The sequence below is a fragment of the Pelodiscus sinensis genome, chromosome 27 (assembly GCF_052426305.1).
Source record: "Pelodiscus sinensis isolate ZL-2025 chromosome 27, ASM5242630v1, whole genome shotgun sequence".
Classification (NCBI taxonomy): Eukaryota; Metazoa; Chordata; order Testudines; family Trionychidae; genus Pelodiscus; species Pelodiscus sinensis.
Window position 1 is genome coordinate 7,789,698 of NC_143078.1, and position 15,934 is coordinate 7,805,631.

The 15,934-nt window shown below is 46.4% G+C and overlaps 1 protein-coding gene across 5 annotated transcripts in view; it reads left to right on the forward strand.

The window, feature by feature from the left end:
• Positions 1–400: 400 nt before the first annotated feature.
• The window catches only part of KLHDC8A (kelch domain containing 8A), a 38,624-nt gene continuing 23,090 nt past the window's right edge, over positions 401–15,934 (forward strand). For 2 of the 5 annotated variants that reach the window (XM_075909939.2, XM_006133053.5), the window contains exons 1-3: positions 4,435–4,771; positions 7,308–7,449; positions 11,558–11,882. The gene's annotated coding sequence lies outside the window, so the exon portion shown is untranslated. Of the gene's footprint in view, positions 574–4,434; positions 4,772–7,307; positions 7,450–10,069; positions 10,227–11,557; positions 11,883–15,934 lie in introns of those variants that run through there. The other 3 variants (XM_014578598.4, XM_075909937.2, XM_014578601.4) reach the window with 3 other exon arrangements.

Genomic DNA, 15,934 nt, shown 5'->3' on the forward strand with positions numbered 1-15,934 from the left:
ACTGAGCACTAAAAGACTTGAGAATCACTCACTTGTAGCACTAATAGGTCAAACGTGCCAGGCGACAGGCTAGCTTAAAAGGAAAGGATTTCATTACACTCGCTTTGGTCTCAATGATTTGGTTCTTTCTGTTTGCCTCTGTGCCATTGATTCCATCCTCTGAGCTCTGAATTCCCCTCAATGGGCTTGGAGGCATAAGTACTGAGGTAGAGTCCACTCTCCCTACTTAACCAACTCACCCCTCCTCTGCTGTGCTCGTGGCCACTTTCCCTTTCCGTCGTAGCACCCCCAGATTGCTGGCAGTCTGCCGTCTCAGACTGTCTCCCTCACCCATCTAATCTTACGCACTGCAGCCTTCTCTGTCCGAGACCTGTCAGTGGGGAGCTATGCAAGGCAGAAATAGCCCTGGGAGAGTAATGACAGCAAAATGGTTGCTAAACAGGGAATGGCTGGGGCGCTGCCGCAGTAAGGTCAATTATAATCAACTTTGCCATAATGTGTCTCCATATGCCTCAGAGACATCCAAGAGACAAGGAGCAGCAGGGACTTATTGCAACGGATGAAGACAATAAGGTATCAGATGGATGGACCCTCGTGCATTTGCTGGGGTGGGACTGTGTTTTCTCTCCTGGTTGTGAACATTGCCCGTCACAGGAGCCAGCCAGTAGATTGGGGTTTTGCAAAGTTTTGGGTACTTGCAAAAGTGCTTGGATTCAGCTTGTGTCCTAACTTTTCATCCACCCCACTGCAGAGCTAGAGAATGAATGGACTTTGAACCAGGGATGTAATCGGATAGTTGATTAACTGATAAGCTTATAGGTTAATGCTGTAGACTACACACGTTTCCCCTCTTTCCCCCCCCCCCCCCCCCCAGTAAATTTTTTAGCAGGCTCAGTTCTGGCTTGCAACAGGTCCTGGACTTACCTCTGCATTTCAAGTGTATTAGGAACCAGGTGGACAGACAGCCCCACTCAGTTCCAGCTCACGCCAGGCCTGGGATCTACCCCTGCTGTGGCTCTGCATTTGAAGTGTATTAGGAGCTGGGGGGCAGGCAGCACAGCTCAACTCCAGCTTGTGCTGGGTCCAGGAGCACAACCCCCTACCCCAGACAGGGGCTGCTGTATCAGAGGCAGCAGCATAGGGCAACAGGTAGCCAGTCCATGAGGGGAGCCAGCCCCTGCTTGGCACCCCGCACTGCTGCCTCTGATACAGAGGCAGCAGTGCAGAGTGACTGGGGTCTCTTTGGGAATGGGGCTGGAGCCCGCTGGCTGCTGGCCCTGCCTCCCGGGGACTAAAGAATAGTCGACTAACCGATAAGAATTCATGAGGTTACCCTATTGAATTAACATCCCTACTTCAAGCAGGCAGGAAAGTATTACTGAACTCGGAGAGTAAAGAGCTTCTGACAATGCCAAATCACCGGTTTATTTCCAGGTGCTTCCATGTACCACAATGGTAATCCTGAGCAGAGACTGGCTATTTCCATTCCCAAGTAAGCTTTCTCCAAAAGAACAACGAGATGTTCCCAGCTATAAATAAACATGGATTAAAAAAACCCACAAAACCCATAGGCAGATGATTTATTTTTCATCCCATTTATGTAAGTGCATTAGAAGCCAGCCTAACATTCTCTACTGCTGCTGACACAACGCTGCTAACTGGAGAGTTTTGAATGTTGCTTTCATGCATGTCCCTCTTCCAGCCATTATCTTTTCCTAGTGGCTGCCTCTACTGAAATGACCCCTCTCTCTGCTTCTCCCCTTGAGACATCCTGGAGACTAGCTGTGACAGAACTGGCTGAGGGCTCTGCAGGGGGGAAGATTAATGAGGTGCCGGACTGCCAGATCTATGGGAGAAATTGTCACTGAGGACTGGGCTTAGCCGCTCGAACTCCTAAATACAGGCCTGGGCTGTGTCCGCTAATGGGCTGATTTTGCTGGCTGTGTGCAGTAGCAAGTGTCTGTCCTGGGTGAATCAACCACAGCGTTGGCCAAACTGTTAAACATCTTCCACCCTGCAAATAAATCCCAGTGCTGAGTAGGGTTCATATTTCCTACTCCGAAGAAAACACCTGTCTATTGGGCAGCCAAGCTGTGCAGAAAGAGCCATTTGGGTCAGGAGGTGTGAAAAGTCCAGAGAAGAGTAATGAAAATGATTCAAAGTCTAGAAAACATGAGCTATGAGGCAAGGCTGAAGGAATTGGGCTTGTTTAGTTTGGAAAGGAGAAGACTGAGAGGGGACATGATAGCGATTTTCAGATATCTAAAAGGGTGTTACAAAGAGGGAGACAAATTGGCCTTTGAGGGCAGGACAAGAAGCAATGGGCTTAAACTGCAGCAAGGGTGGTTTAGGTTGGACATTAGGAAAAAGTGGTGGTTAAACACTGGAATAAATTGCCCAGGGAGGTTGTGGAATCTCCATCACTGAAGATCTTTAAGAGCAGGTTAGACAGACATCTGTCAGGGATGATATAGACGGTGATTAGTCCTGCCATGAGGGCAGGGGACTGGACTTGATCTGTTGAGGTCCCTTCCAGTTCTAGTATTCTTTGACTCTTCTCCTTAATGTCTAATGATAGAACAATGGGCTTAAATTGCAACAAGGGAGGTTTAGGTTGGACATTAGGAAAAACTTCCTACCTGTCAGGATGATTAAACACTGGAATAAATTGCCTAGAGAGGTTGTGGCATCTCCATCATTAGAGATATTTAAGAGCAGGCTGGATAGACATCTACCAGGGATGGTCTAGACGGTTCTGGGTCCTGTTGTGAGGGCAGGGGACTGGACTCGATGACTTCTCGAGGCCCCTTCCAGTTCTATGATTTGGTCTCTCCCATTACTCCCCTTCTGGTCTCACCCCTGCAGGTCAACCATCCTTCTCCAGATGTTCAAGGACGGCTCCCTTGATAGCAGAAAGGCCACTGCAGAACCCTCAGCCAGAGCCTTCCTGTCCATAGGCCAAGTTGGGGTGGCTGCCCTAGCCCCCATGCTTTGGGGGGCCCTGCAGTGGCGATCTCATGGATAGGAGGGATTATGGGGACCTGGTGTGGGGTGCCAGCAGGAGTCCCTCCCACACTGCAGCACTAGAATCCATAGTGGCCTGGCAGCCTGCTCTGCTGCACCCCACCATGCCACCCTCTCCCCGCTGGCTGCACTCTGCTTCTCCAGGGCAGCAGGAAGTAGAGCACCTGATCCTTAGGGCATCCTGCTTCCTGCTGCCTGGAGAAGCGGGGAGCAGCGGACTGGGAGGGTGGCGCAGGGGGGCAGGGCGAAGCTGCTGGGCTGCTCCGGCTCCCCGCCGCCTTGGTGAGTGCATGTGGGAAGCCCTGTTGCTACCCTGCTCCTGGGCCCTGTAATCTCCCAGGCCGTGTTGCTTGAGTGAGGGGGTAAGGGGGCAGAACAGGGGCAGAGCATGTATGGAGCCAGGTGGGCCTTGGGGGAAGGGGTGGAGCAAAGGTAGGCTAGGGCTAGGGCCTGCAGCAGGGGAGTTGTCCTGGGCCCCATACAGGGGGCACTGAGAAGGGAGGTTAGCCCTGCCCCCATGTCCCTCTAGAGACAGCCCTGCCTTCAGCATAGTGACCCAAGGGATGGATCTCTACATAGGGCATTACCTAAGGAATGCTGGGAAATTAACCTTTTTTTAGCTGCTCTAAAACAGCTTGCTGCATAAAGCATATATGCAAAACCAGTATCTGTGCTGATGGCCCACAGTAAAATCCCCAGGAGGCAGGGTAGTTTCTGCCAGGTTAGTGAACATGCCTATTAAAGAGCAGGAACAAGGAAAAAAATTGGCCCCTTTTTGATAATCTGCATATTTTAGGATCCGGCTGAAACCTAAAGGCTATGGGAGGGAACCTGAAATATGTAGCGTGTGCGCGTCCTATTTGTGTAAATTACCAGAGTCCCGACAACGCCATTGCTGCTGTTCCCATGGAAACAGATGTTGGACTGCAGAAAATCTTTACAGGTTTTGTGTTTGTTTTTAAATGCAAGTCCTCCCACCTTGTTTTCAGGGAGGCAGGACGTTTTTGCTACTTGGTCCTGTTTGCCAGGGCAGGCCAGAGTTTAACTGGGCTGTGCCCAACCCGCAAGCTACCTTAAGTAGCTTGAGTTCTCCCTGAATCTGCCTCCATGGCAGGAGAATGCTAAGACTATCCATGCAAATGAAGACCTCAGGCTGGAGTTTACGCATGGATGGAATTTGTCCGGCTTGTTCTGTAGTTACACTAGAGATTGTCTTCTGCTCTGACCATATTTCACTGTAACAAGTTGCTAGACCAACCTGTCTCGCGCACACATTTAAAGTTACAGTGTGACTTCCAGATCCGTTTGGTGGGTATGTTTCCATGGCAGTTGTCTGTCTCTGTGGCCCTCCCTTTCATTACAGAGCAGTCTCCCCGCAGACAGAGAGATGGTATAGCTGGAAAGAAGTCTAGCAACTATGCATACTGCTGTGGGGTTTTTTTTAACATTGAAAAAACAACTGCTAGGCTAAGCCAACTCCTGCTGTGTCTGAAGATTCTGGAGTCCCTGCAGCGAGTTACGCAGGCTTGGTTCTGAAGAGACAGACAGTTATTTTCCAGCTTGTCAGGTCTGACTCAGACAGCTGGGAAGTCATCATTCATGCAATGAACGCGTTGGATTTTGCGGCCGATCTGATCTACCTGTTCTGTCTATCTAGAACAAATCCTCTTTCTTCCACTGTCTTGCTTTTTCACTTCTTTTGTGTCTTGCACATGCAAACGTGATGCAGTTTATTCTCCCTGAAAAGGTAAGTCTACCCGAATTGTTCTTTTAAGAAATGAAAGCTCATCATGGTATGTTTTTAAAAAGCAGGTTGAATTAGATGCTGATGGGCTAATAGCTTTAGCACGTATGAATAATTTTATTGGCTAGAATGAGACTGAGGCCAAGGACTGTATAAGCTTCCCCATGTGCATTTCTGCTAATACTTCCAGGATCTGCCCAGCAACATCTCTGGTGTCCTGTTAATATTCATAATACTGTAGGATCCATAGGCAGCATTCCCTGTAAGCTGAGCACTTCGGCAGCCACCCAGGAGGGATTCAGGAGGTGTCCAGTTGGTTAGCAGAGCACCCATAGTTCTCACACCTGGCAGCAAGTATGTCTCCTGGTGGTGCATATCCACACCTGCTGCAGGGCCCAGAACAAAATTTATTCCACACATAGATGGAAAAAAATAGAGGGAGCACTACCTAAAGGCTCCAGCTAAGATCAGGTCTGGTTGTGCTAGGCACTGTACATGCACATAATAACCTGGAATAGATCCCAGGTCTCCAGAGTTCTAATTTCGGTCCTTCCTATTAGACTCCACTGAAGCAAGCAGCCTCAGCCCTTTTTGATGTTGTTCAGCAATGTAACCTACACCAGCTTGTTGTGATGCTCTGAGCCCTTCTAGTGACGGCTGGGCCACATGGAGGTCAATGAGCCTTGATAAAGGGAGGTGGGTCTCTTAGGTTGGGCTTACCAGCTTGTGTGCTAGCCAGAGGACAACTCCTCCATGTTCTGAAGGGTTTTGAGATTTCAGAACTTGGCTTTGTGTGGCATCGGAATGAAACCTGAACCCTTCACCATTCAACTTTGATGGCTTTTAATTTTATGTTCTATTCCATGTGGGATCTAGACATTTCAAATGAAGATGTTTCAAAAGGAAAAAGCAAAACATTTCATTCCCCAGTTGTCAAAATGGGACATTTCAGCTTAGTTTGAATGTTCCCCCTCCTCTCTCTCTTTTTTTTTTTTTTCTGAAACAAAATTTTGATGGAATTGACAGGATTCCACTGTGGAATGATGGTGTTGCATTTTCCAAAGGCAAATGTTTCTGTTGAATTTTTTCTGAGCTTTTCTTATCCATAGATCTGAGGTTTAACCCCTGCTGTTGACCATCCAGAACTTGCAGTTGACCATCCACTCATATTTTTTCTAAGGTGAACAAATGTCTGCAAGGAAGCACAACAATTTTCATTGTTTTAAGAGCTGCTGAAAAATGGGTCAAACATTTTCACCAGGGTTTTTTTAAGACTCAAAAATTCTACAAAAAATATTCAGTGGGATTTCACTTGACATCTTTTTTGACCAGCTTGCTCTGTTTTCATTTTTCATACCCACAAGCCACAGAGCCTTAAAGCGTCTTAATGTGTGTAATACATAGTGCTCGGCACTGTATAGACACTTAAGAGACATTATCATTGTTAGAGGTTGGAGCGTATGCCACAGAATTGGAACACTCAGGGTATGTCTACACTAGCCCCCTACTTCGAATTAGGGTGGCTAATGTAGGCATTCAAACTTGCAAATGAAGCCCAGGATTTAAATATCCCGGGCTTCATTTGCATGTTCCCGGGTGGGCGCTATTTTTAAATCCCCTTAGTTCTAATTGACTGCCTGTGGCTACCCGCAGCAGTCAGAAGTTAATCCAAACTAAGTTCTCATGGAATGAGGTGTAACAGTTAATCTGAACTAAGGAATTAGTTCAGATTAACTTCGGACTGCTGCGTGTAGCCATGGGCAGTCAGTTTGAACTAAGGGGATTTAAAAATGGCACCCGCCCGGGAACATACAAATGAAGCCCGGGATATTTAAATCCCGGGCTTCATTTGCAAGTTCGAATGCCTACATTAGCCACCCTAGTTCGAACTAGGGGGCTAGTGTAGACATACCCTCAGGGAGTTTGACTCCAAGGTTTCAGAGTATACTATTAGAGGTAGATGAGTGAGGATAGGGTTTTTTTCTGCAGCCATAGTGGAAGGCCTGTAGCCATATTGGAAGCCCGAAAGCCTTTATCTGCAGCCAGTCTCAAAGAGCAGCATCCATTAGCTGAAATGCAGGAAATCACAGGCTCACACTCCACCTAAACTGCATTAAAATGGTGTAATATATCAGGCTGTTAAAAAGGAGAGCCTGTCCTAATAGCACCCACTATCAACAGATAAAGAAATAGATCTCAAGTTTGACAGCATTTCAGGGGGAAGAAACTATTTGTCAATAGTTAGGATTGTAAAACCTTCCTTCTATGATTACAGTCCTTACTTTCCAATTGTTTGTATCATCTCTGTCTGGTTTTTAATTCTTTCTGCCTGTTGTATCATTAATTTTGCTAGATACCAATCAGTTAAGGTGGCGGGGTATGATTGGTGAGAGAGTTCTGTTACAGGATGTTAGCACCGGTTAGTAAAATCTGAGTAAAATAATTGGTTAAGATAGAGCTAAGCAGGGCTCAAGTTGTTTCAGCAACACCAGACTAACACGGCTACATTTCTATCACTATATAAACTGGGATCTGAAAGGAAGTTCTTTGGGAACCAGCTCCAGAACACAGCTCCAAGATCACAGCTGCCAGACCTCAGCTCTGTGCCAATGACGCTGCCAAAACTGGAAAGTGGAGTCCTCCAGATGTACCAGACCCTAACTGGCCACTAGGACAGACTGGTAATTATCTGGCCATCTATGACATGTGCGTGTGAGAGAGTGTGAATGCTTGTGTGGTTTTTCTGCTGTATTCTCAGTAAATGTGGCATATTGTCTTTTCTCCTGAAAAAGATCCCTTGTGCTTCTTATAAGCGTAACACAAGGGTCAGTTGTGAAATTCCAATTCTGACCCATCCAGGACTCTGTCCATTCTGGTCCCTCCTCGCATGTTCAGATCTAAGGAAGGTTCTCTGATTACAACACTTGGATCTTATATGAAGGATGAAATAATTGATGGAGTGTGTGCAACCATTGCTTTCTACTGCATTGAATGTGCAACCTTTTGAAGCATATGTAATCGTTATCCTGGTTAGAGAAAAAACTGTTCCCCCCCCCCCCCCCAGTAAAAAGTTTGGCCAGGTCACTTTTGCTATTATGGGCTGCAGTGCTCCTTGGGAGAAACCAGCCACACCCTTCCTGCATACCATTGCCTTTTATCAGGATCGCATTCATGCCTTGGATTCCCAGTTCTGGGCCAGGATTCTGTGGTGCTCAGTGGTGTACAGACAGAACGAAACAGTGGCCACCACCCCAGAAAGCTACCGGTCTAAGCAGTGGGCATGTTGCTTTTTTGGCAAAAATAGAAATTTTGGTGGAAAATCTACCATTTAATCAAATTCCTCATCTCCCCCACTCCCACACCATTTTTTTTAGTGGAGAAAAGTTCCAGTGGATTTTTTTTCTACCATCGCTTCTTAAAGGTCCTAATCCTTCTTTGAATACCATAGCAAGCCTCCAACCAAGATCCTGGCCCACAAAAGCAGATGTGTGACTTTGCAAGTGAATAATCCCATTGATTTGGTTAGGACTACTTACGTGCTCAATGGATGGAGGGATAGAGCCCTGCAAAACCACGGATATTTACTTTATATCTGTGGGTATCCACATCTGCGGAAGCGGATAGCCGCGGCTCATTTTTGTGGCTATGGATGCGGATGAAGATACAACTTTTTTTTTAAATCTAGAACCCTGCAGGTCCATGGAGATCCACTTTATATCCATGGGTATATGCATCCACAGATGTGAATGCAGATATCCGCAACTTATTTTTGCAGATACAGATACAAGTTTTGTATCCACTCAAAGCTCTACGGCTGAAGCTCATTTGTCTCTTTTTTGCTTATCTACAGTGGCTGTTTCATTTTGGGAGCATATCAGATTCCTTTTCCACTGCTCCTCCCCTGGAGCATGTAACTTATATTCTACACAACCAGGTGTTTCATGGCCTGAGAAGATCTTTCATGATGTTTCTATTTCCATAGCAGTCAGCTCAGATCTTGCAAATTATTGCTGTCTAGGTTTTTAGCTGTCTGGATTGAGCTGTAAACAGTCTGTTAAATAATAATAACTTATAAATACTAAGTGTCTCATAAAACTAAACCTCTAATAAGCCCCCCATTAAAATGCACTTTGACATTCTTTTTAATTTTTAAAGAGGCAAATGCATTTGCAATTAGCATTTTAACATTATATTGGCCTTGTTCCTAAGGTTTCTATTTAAATGCAAATTAAATCCTCCCACTGGAAAGCTAATAGATGAAAATAGCTGGTAGGGGATGGGAATTTGCTTCCATGTGGAGTCAACTTGCTGTTGATTTCTTTGTTTTTTTTTATGGCCTGGTTTGCTTTAAAAATAGAGCTCCTATGTAGAACGGCAGGAAACATCGGTAATAATTAACCTTGCTTGGTTCATGGCGACACTGAAAGTTGAGGACAGACTTTCCAAAAGGTTTGCTAGCTGTTTGCAAGGGTGGACTGAGGACCGAGTTTTGGATGATTCTAGGGCTTTGTTTCACATGCTCAGGCCTGTCAGTTGTGGGGGCTGTGTGGGAATAAAGGTGGCAGTTGCCCTGGGGCCCAACAATTCAAAAGGTCCAAGGACTCTAGCCGCTGCCACTACTCCGGCAGCAACTAGAGTTCTAGCCCTTTATATCACCTCTGGAGTGCTCTGGTGGCTGTGAGCGCTGCTGGGGGAGGGATAAGCAATGTGGAGGGCTTGGCCCCGCCTCTTCCACCTGAGGCACGACCCCTTCCGGGAGCATCTTGTCCAGGGGCCTAGCAAGGCTGTTGGCCACATTACATATGGTAATCCAGTAGCGAGGAAGGATGCTCCTATGTTAGTATCCTGGAATAGAATTCTGATGTTCTGTTTCAAGCTCTGCCCCACACGCCTTGTGTGACATTGACAAGTCACCTCGGGCCAGATTTTTAAATATATTTAGGCAAATGGGCACCTCGGGGAAATGCAAGTTAAGTGCCTAGATCCTTTTGAAAATTCAGCTGGGTGCCTATCTGCATCTTTAGGCACCTATCTACTTTTAAACATCTGGCCCTTATCTTGCTTGGTGCCTCTGTTTCCCGTCTGTAAAAGGGGGATAATACGACTGCATTTCTCCAACTCTTTGTCTGGTTACAGTGTTATCTGTTCAAGGCAAGGGCTATTTCTTACTATGTATGTGTGTGCAAGTCTGAGCAGGGGGCCCCAATTTTGGTCAGGACCTCTGGGTTCTATAGCAACATAAATAACAATAGCAGGAAAAAAGTAGAGTGACTTCAATTCAAGCTGTGTCTCCAAACCCAGGCTTCTCTCATCACCTCCAAGGAGCTCAGCATTTTTGCTAAAATGATCAGCAGTCAAGCAGAACAAGACAAACTCGACAAGTTTTTGAAGGGCCTGTCTGCCATCATTTGGCTCCAGAGTGAACGTCAAACTGAGATTATTAGATTTGCATATAATGGTAGGTTTTAGAAGAGCTGTTTCAATAGTATTCTCAGGATAATTAATTTCCTCTGGATTTTTTTTTTTAAATACAGTAAAGCCTTAAGGATTGCGAATACCTCGGGAATGAAGGTTGTTAATAACTCTGAATGAAGTGTTATGGTGGTTGTTTCAAAAGCTTGCAACTGAATGTTGACTTATTAGAACTTTGAAACTTTACTAAGTAGAAGAAAAATGCTGCTTTTAACCAAGTTAATTTAAACAAAACAAGCAAAAACTGCTCAGTGTTCCCTGTGCACTTTGGCACCCCCCCCCAGGTGAGATTCCAGTGCTGCCCAGCTGACAAGCAAAGTGCCCACTTCTAGGTTTTTTGTTTCTACTGGTGGTACACATTTGCACATGCCTCTGTGCACATACAATTTATTCCACACATGTACATAAAAAATGACAGGGAATGTTGCTCTGGACCACTCTGCAAATATAACTTTAGGAAGCAGGAGGGGGAGTATTGACTGTCATAGCAATGGAGAGATGGCTGCAGGTTTCACATCGGTCATTATGACAGGGCTTGGTGCTGCTTTGGGTATGGGCTGCAGGGAGCTAGGTCCTGATGCTAGCCAACTTAGGGATGCTAGTTTGCCATTTGCAGGCTAAGAGAGAGGGTTTGGGAAGGGTTTGTAGTCACTGGTTGGGTTTTTTCCTGTATTGAACCAGGCTCTTTGGGGGATTAGAGTGGCCCATTCCATGATATGATCTACTTCTCTTGTGGTATGTCCTCCTTTGGTGAAAGTGGTTTTAAGAGAATCAGGTAGTCCATTAAATCATACTTTGGGTTCTAATGCTGCTAGCCAAACAAGCACATATCAGGTGCATCTCTCTCCAGCACCCCAAGGGGATGCTGTCTGAGACCCTGAGCTAAATTCAGTCCTGGCTCCAGCAGGCAAAACTCTCCACAAGTCAGAGGAGTTACACTTTTGTCTCTCCAGGGCTACATGTGGCCCTCTGTGTCTTATTAGAAGCATCTCCTACTTTTCATCTCCGTCTCTCCCGTTTTAGTCCTTCTGCCTCCCTTTCCCTAATTTTTTTCCCTGCCGGGGGGTGGGGGAAAGGAGGAAGGGAGAGACAGAGAGAGAGAGAGACACTCTCTTACAGAACATCCTGTGCTAGCATGGGAAGCCATAAAAGGCTTCGCAAGTTTCTCATAATCCAGTATGTGTGTGTACATACACACACAAACACACACACATACACACACACATCTTTCTCTCTGACTCCAAGCACTGAGAAAAACAGGTCACCACACCAGATGGGGGATTCCTCTGACTCTTAACTGTCTTTCATCTCTTGTAGGGAAGTGAAGATTAGGTCAGCTGGATTTATGCAGCCAGTTGATTTTATTTCTCCCTCTCCCCCCTCTCGGAAACCCAGTCTGCGTCTGTCTTGGTTTACTTTCCGCTTAGCAAGGGCTGCAACCTCCAGGGAAAAGGAGAGAGACCAATGCACAGAGAGCGGGGGAAAGAATGGCTGTTGTGAGAAATGAGACAGAGGGACGAGGAAGGGGGAGAAAGATTGAGAGCTACTCTCGCGGCAGCTAGGTATCCGGACATTAAAGTTGAAAAGCATTCTGAGTCAAGAGCAAGTCTTCTTCACAACCCCCCGCTGCCTCTCAAAAACTGTAAGTACCAGACACTTTGTAAGTATTTCTTTGGCAGCCGAGAGACAATTCCACGCTGAGTGGAGGTCACTGGGTTATTAGCGTGTGTGTATGGGCATGCACATCTTGCAAAGGAATAGCTTCTTTCCCCCATGAGCATGGAGCACATGCATCCTGAGATGAATCTTTAAGAGCATCCGTGTTCTCAGGAAGAAATATGTGGGTCAGGCCAGGGTGGTAATATTCTCCCAGTGGTTGTTTTTTAATTGCTTCAAAGCTGAGCATGCATTGCATATAAATTCTCTGCGGGTGCTTTTAGTTGGCATCTCCTGAGGATGTGTGGGGCTGAGGCTCACCTTGCCACAATCCAAAGCCAGACTGCGCCAGCCTTTTGTGATCCAGGCCAGTCCTCCATTGATATAAAGGGGTGAAATGGATAGAGCTCTGTAGATCTACCTCACCTGAGGATTTGGCCCACACACATTACATTCTATACATAGAGGTGGCCTAAATACCACAGTGAGGGGTGCTTTGCAAACATGATTGAGGCTGAAAGGTGTTAAAATGAAAGTTGCATCGTGGATCCAGTGAAAAATAAACTGGCTTTTCCTTGCAGAGCCCGACAGTAGTTTGTGTTGGGGCGGGAACAAGGAACACAGCCTGGAAGATCGAGAAAGAGTCAGTGTTTGCTATGCGAAGTAGATTGTTTTTCTTTTTTAGGAATTGTAGCTGTGGCAAATCCCAGCAAGCAGTCTGTTAAATCTTGCTATAGCCTCCCCAGTCAAACAGGCTCCCCAGTCAAACAGGGCTAAGGGTCCACGCCCTTTAAAAATCAGACTAATTTCTTTTCCTCCTGCCTCTGATCTGAATCGGGGCTCCTACAGATTTACCCTTGCCGTAATGTTAGCTGTGGAATATTTCCTTCCAAATGCCTTTTTGTCCTCCTGTTTAGCAAGGTCAGAAAATTACATTTAGCATAAGACCAAAAATAATCTCAAGGGGCTAGAAACGGGGTTAAAACCAGGCAGGAAGTTAAATCATTCATAGTCCAGTTTGGGGGGGGGGGGGCTGAGAAATGAGCTGCTGCCCATTGTAGCAAAGGACTCTTCTCTCCTCACAACATTTCAGTTCATTCCCGTTGACAAATGCAATCTTTCCCCTCTCTCCCCACCCGCAAAGCATCTTTTCCACTGTTCGATGTTTTCTAGAAATAGGGCTTGTCGAGGTTTGGCCAGGCTTCCTGGGAGCTGTCGGGAGACTCGGTTTAACTTGATAGGAGGCCTGCAAATATCAGATTTAACCAGAAAATATATATTTAATTTATAGAGCTCAGCTGTCAGACCTTGTGTGAGGCAGAAATTATGTTGGCAGCAGGGTCCCCCTTTTCAGAATGATTTAAAGCACTGGCAGCTAAAATAGGGCCTAAAGGGTCATTTGAAAGCACAGGCTGGTAACTCAATACTGCGTGGGGCAGGATAATCATAAATTAATACCCTGAGCTCACAGCGAGGCCTTCCATATGCAGCTCGGAGAGCTCTCTACAGAGATTGCTGAGTGAGCTGCACAGCTTTCCTGTGAGGGTAGCAACAGCAGGGAGCTGCTTTGTTTTTCCAGACCTTACTCGAAAGCGGGAGTGGCCAAGCCCCTGAGGTTTGGGGCTTCCCCCCGTAACAGCATTGGAGAGCTGGTATTGGCACTCCAGCCCCTTGCTGTCCCTCCATGGGGCTGGAGCACCAGTGCTGGTTCCCACTGCAGGGTGAGGGGAGAAGCCCTGAGCCTCACAGGCCAGAGTCAAGCAAGCCAGGTTCAGATCCAACCCATGGTCAGCCCCTGCACCTCCCTCCTGCCCAAACCCCCATCCCCAACTGATTTTTTGGGGGCCCTTGACCCAAAAAGGTTCTCACCCCTGCAAAAGCACAGACATCTTCAGCAGGAGGCCAGATTTCCAAGAGCTCAGTACTCACAAAAGGGATCCAGGCTTCACGCAAGATGCTGCTTCCCTTCGGGCACCCCAAGAAGTGACCAGTGTTCCCGAGGAGATCTGCAAACTGGGTGCATGCTGGATGCCGAGTGCTTGGAAACCTTAAATGGAAGCTCATCTCTTTGGAAAATCTATCCCTGTTCTGTGCGTTGAGCACTGAGAAATCTGGCCTGTTGCTTTTCTGAAAAATCTGGCCCCCCTCTTCCTGATATGTTCCGTGCTTGGCTATGTCTTCACTGCAAAAAAGGGGCATTTTACATCAAGCTTAGGGTTGCCAGATGGTTTCAACAAAAAAATACTCGACACACTTGACATTACATCACAATCTACATTACATCTTATTTAGAAAATACCGGACATTTCTATTTTCTCATTATATTTTCTCAATTTGTTTCCCAAACAAAAAGTTCAAATACTGGACTGTTCAGTTCAAAACTGGACACCTGGCAACCCTAATCAAGCTTGGCATCTCCGTGTAAAATTCTAATGGAGAAAAGGCAGGGATAGTTTTCTTCTCCATATAGTTAGCTAAGGTCAACCCCTTGTGACAGGTAGAGAGCAATGTTCCCTCTTTTCCCCCCCCCCCCCCCAACCATGTGCGAAATACATTTTATGCACACAGAGGCATGTGCAGATGTACACCACCAACAGGAAACACATGCTCCTGGCTGTGGGTGCTGAGCGCTATTTGAATGTGTTCCGAGTGGCTACCCGAATGCACAGCTTATAGGGAGCACTGGTGGAGGGTGGACCTTGAACCACTATATGAAGATTAAACCTGCAATACCTTCTTTCCACTAGGATTTTACATCAGGATAGCTACCTTGATGTAAAAACACACTCCTGTTTGCAGGGAGGACATAACTGATGAGGCCTGATTTGGCTCGCCTTGAGGCTTTTGCTACGGATGCCTATCGGTCCACGAATTGAGCCATTTGTACTAGGTTCACCTTTGCGGAAATTCATCCAGACCTTGCAACTACCACACACACAAAAATGTGAATTAAATTGTATATATATTTTTAGATGAGCCAAAGCAGCTGATTTTGCTGATCGTGATTCATTGCAAGGTTTACAGGACGTTCGCTTGTCTGGAACATTTCAGGGCACAGCGGGTGTTTACTTGAAATACATTGCATCCTGCCAACTTTTTGTGCATGTAGCAACAGGACAAAAATGGTTTGAAGGAAACAGTCATAACTCAGTTCATATTTTTATAAAGCTATTTTGTGCTTCCCTGTGAAAGGCATAGATAACCAGGTATGTTGGCACTGTAAGGCTGGCCTATAGTTCAGTTCTTTTCTGAACCTTTCCCCAAGGTGAGTCCGTTAGCCTCCCATCCCCCTAGCAGGTGAATTGCGCTGGAAAACATTGAGTTTCTGTTGAAATAACCAAGTAGAGCTTGGGTACGTGGGAGTCTAAGGTTGCAGGAGCCAACTCATCCCTGATGCAACTTTAGAACTGAATTTGGCCCTAGACTGAAAATAAACCTGAGTCTTCACCAGATGACTTGAGTTACGTCTACACTGCAATCAGTAGTGTGAATGGCACGTATGTAGACACGTTTGAACTAGCTTTAATGGCGCTAGCTCAGGGACTGGAGCAGTGAAGCCACAGCAAGGCACACCTCAGTGCAGGCTCGCCCCAGGAGGAATTAGGCCAGGGTTCTGGTTAGGTTAGTACAAGCCCATGGAAGCATGTGCTGCTGCAGTTTCACTGGCTCCAGTGTCCAAGATAGCTGCATTGAAGCTAGCTTGGGTAGGTCTGCAGGAGCTGCAACTGCAGGGGTTACAATGTGGACAGACCCCAAGACATGGTATGTTGTATATTGGGTTGTAGATATAGATCTTGTTGTTATAGTAACTGAGTAGGACACTGGGGTCAGCCCAGCTAGTCTGGGCTTATTCTAGTTAGTTCTGTGCTATGCAATAAAATGGACACTTGCAGCTACTCCAGCTCTCTGCATTTCCACTGATTTCTTCCTATACTGTGAAACTCCCCACGACATAACATGGTTACAGTAAAGGGGTAGAGAACAGATGTCTCCAAGGAGGGGTGAGCTTCAACACAGGCCTGTGGTGATAACAGGGCA